Here is a 4046-nt window from a genome sequence, read left to right as displayed (position 1 = left end):
ATTAACTACATTGCTTTAGAACATCAATTTGAAGATTGTCCTTTTGGGCCATGCTTTCATGTGGATATTATTATATTTCTCTTTTCCATTTTCTTAAATATTACTCAAAAATGTTGTCTCTTGTCAGGATGTTGCACCTTTTTAATTGGGACATACACAAGGATATCTCATTCGATGATCAATATTTGTATTGAATTTTGACTAAATACAAAGTCATGTAGGAAGTTTTCACATCCAGGATAAAGTATTATTTAATAAAGACAACTTTATACTAAGAGTTTCAACTCAAAATTATTGATTAAGATGGATATTTTTACATTAAGAATTGTTTTAAGTTAGAATGAAAATAATGGGTTGATCAGATGATAAATACTCTTTACTTTCTACTTTAAAATTCTAAGTTCAAATCACCAAAAAAGTAAATAAGTGAAAGCTCGATCTAGGAAGGGCAAAAAGAAAATAATCCAACAATTTTTTTTCATTCATTCAATGATTTCGTTTTTTTTTTTGTGTGGCTCATATGGAAAAGAACTACTCGAAAATAATTAGATTGGCAATTACTAGAAGAAAGAAAAAAACAAACAAAAAATAATCATATACTTATATTTCGATATTTGTATCAATCTAATAAATATATAATATGCATTTTTACATATATTATTTAATCACAGTTTATTAATTAATATACAATTCATACTTAAACTAATGAAAGAAATTTTAAAAAAAATCTTCAAAATGAGAAATTTAATGCTTAATTTACTCATATTTATTAAAAAACAAAGAAATTGACCAAGTGATTTATTGTTCACCGACGCACCAAAAGAGGCGTGACAGCATTCATAAATTGCACATGCCACATTCAAGGAGACTCACTCATTTGTCATCTACTCAAAATTATGACCAAACGTTATTCAAGAAAATATCAATACAAATAAAACAATAATACAACAACATATTTGATCGAGTCTGAAGAGGGTAATGTGTACACAATTTTACTCCTATTTCAAGAAGGTGTATTTTTCTTAAAGGGTATGTTCGATATGAACAAAAATACTTTTTTAGAAAACAAGCGCGATCGACTCTTACTTATTTTTTAGTGTTTGATAAGCAAGCCAAAAAAAAGATTCTCAATACCATTTCTATGTAATCTAGCAAAACATTACGGAATGTTAATGGTCAGGGTGACGGTTGATGGAGTTAGATGGGTGAGGAGAAGACAATGAACTTGAAATGCCACTTATGAATTTTGTTTTCCATATTTCTATTAGTGAAATTTTTTTCTTTTTGGAACTTGTTTAAGTTTAACTAACCAATCACAAAATATTGGAAAATATTTTTTGAAATACCAAACACACCTTCAAATACCCAATTCTATACAAGTGGTACGTACATGGACAAAATATTATATGTCATGTCCAAATGTACTATAAACCAAAAAGATTTCTGTACCCACTTAATTTAAGAAGCTCCAAAAAGTTAAGAGGATATATTATACGTAAACAATCCAAAATAATATGTGAAATTTTCGTCGGCTAAAGACTTTTTCTACTTCTCTTATAATTTTATTATTTTTCCAAAATATGGTCCATCTCTTTTTTCATTAAACTAAAAATTTTACGAGAAAATATTGAATGATAGTCTAAGATTTTGTAGAGATAATAATTTAATGTTTTATCTATAAAGTCGAGCAATATTAGACTAGAATCTAACGTAGTTCAAAAGGGTGATTTCTCAAGGACTTTTAAATATTCTCCTATAGATATCGATTTGAAGATTCTTTTTGAACAAACTAAAAATCTTATGAAAAAATATTAAATGATGATTTAAAATTTGTAATTTATCACAAATGTTGGACTACCGTTAAATATTTCCTATGTAAAGTTAAACAATATATAAACAATTATTAAACTACGAATTTAACGTAGTTCAAAAAGGTAATTTCTCAAGAACTATATACATACAAGTTTTATTATTCAAACAATTTATAGACAACTAAGATTTTGAAGATTTTTTTTGAGAAAATGTTAGACTATAATCTAAAAAATCTTATTGTAGTTAATCATAAAACATAGGCAACAATTTAATATTTTCTATAAGTAAAGTTGAATAAATATATAAGTAAATATTATATTTGAATCTAATGTAGTCTAAAAACATAACATCACAACGATTATATTTGTACAATTTTTAAAAAGATATATAAAAAAGAATGTTTTAATCAAGCCAAATAATAATAATATAATGTAAACCGGTAATGAATCTGGCGTGTCGGTGCCGACACTAGTTCTTGCCGACAAGTTTAACCGGTAATAGCCGGTCACAAACACGTTCTGACACTTTATAACTTAACCGGCAAGTGAAAAATTTACCGGTTTTTTTTTTTTTTTTTTGAGTTTTCCGATGCCTTATCCTCCCTCTGTCGGTGACCGTAAAATGTTGACTTTCTTATCACTAAACTCCGTGACCCCAACGGTTTTCCGTTGCTATTTTATGTAATTTTAAATTTACGAGTTCTGAAATATATTTAAGAATTTTTTTAATATTTAAATCAAAGTTATTAGTAATATTATTTATAAGTAAATACTGTTTTTTTTTTGTCGCAATGGTAATATACACTATTTCTTTCTCTTTTTTTCTTTTTCTTTTCTAGTTCCTCAAGGTAATGAATAATATGATATGATATTTAAGAGTGTAACGTTAGTGAGAACAATATTCAATATAGTACAAGTTTAAATCTATTGCATGCAAAAATATTAAGTGATTTTTCTTCATCAATTAAAAGATAACAAATATTTTGCGAAATTAGTTAAGATGTGCTTAAATTAATTCGAACATCACGATTATTAAAATGACAACAATATAGAAGTTGGATATAGGTTCATAATTGAGTGAAAAATTACCTTAAAAGCTTCATTGTCTAGACACCTCCACCTTAATTTGGTAACTATCGAGCCAAGACTTGATGTTTCAGAATGGAACTATGAAACATTGCGCTATGGATTATTTTTTTTTCATCTAAAAACTATGATTGATTTTCAAAAACAATTTATACATATAATTTTTGTACTTATAGGCCATTAGTTATGTCAAAATTTTATTTAAAGTTAAACAAAATTTAAGTTTGAATCACATTGAAAAATACATGAGTTTAATACTACTTGTTTTGTGACTCTTTATGAGACGCGAGTATCATTGGTTAATGGTTAGTATGGAGTGATATGTTATAAGGAATTAAAGATTGTTATACCTAAGTATTAACCTTTTCAATGATTAAACAAGAAGTTTTTTGATTAAATGTTTTCAAATTTTTTGTACATGATGTCAGAAATACTAACATCCTCAATGCATATAAGCATTCAGAAATAATTTTTCTATCTCTATCGAGGTAGGGATAAGATCGACGTATAAAGTACACTTTATCTTTATTAGATCTCACTTTTCAGTTTTCACAGAGTATGTTATTGTTGTATATAAAGTATTTAGAAAAAAGGTATTATTTATTTATCTAATGAGGATGTTGTGATGAATGTGTGAGCATATTAGGAGAGATGCGATCAAGAATGAGGATATTTGGAATACGGTGAGAGTGACCTCCGTGGTGGACAAGATGAGGGGTCCAAGACTGAGAGAGTCGTTAATGTAGCCGCTTGTTGAGCATTTGACAAATTCACACCATCTATTTCAAATAAAAAATTTCTCCTGGACACACAAGCAATCCAACCGACAATTTCTAACAAAGCCTAAAATACAGTTGATTTCGGAAACTGATGGAAGATATTGGTAAGGTTATACACCACGCACACATATGATTTATCTCCGACAAAATGAACGTATTATTCAGCTCTGAAAAAACTCTCTAAGATCCAAAGATAGGTGAAGTTTATAGTCAACCTCTACCTCTCAAAATATTTTTATGTGGATGGATGTAATATTAATATGATTGATAGTTTAAGTTTACTATTTGAAATTTTTCAAAGGTTCAATTCGATTGAGGCATGTAAAGAGGAGATGCACAGATGCTCCAGTGAAGAGGCGTGAGAGATTAA

The sequence above is a fragment of the Solanum tuberosum genome, unplaced genomic scaffold, assembly GCF_000226075.1.
Source record: "Solanum tuberosum cultivar DM 1-3 516 R44 unplaced genomic scaffold, SolTub_3.0 scf00072, whole genome shotgun sequence".
Lineage (NCBI taxonomy): Eukaryota > Viridiplantae > Streptophyta > Magnoliopsida > Solanales > Solanaceae > Solanum > Solanum tuberosum.
This window is presented reverse-complemented; position numbering follows the sequence as displayed.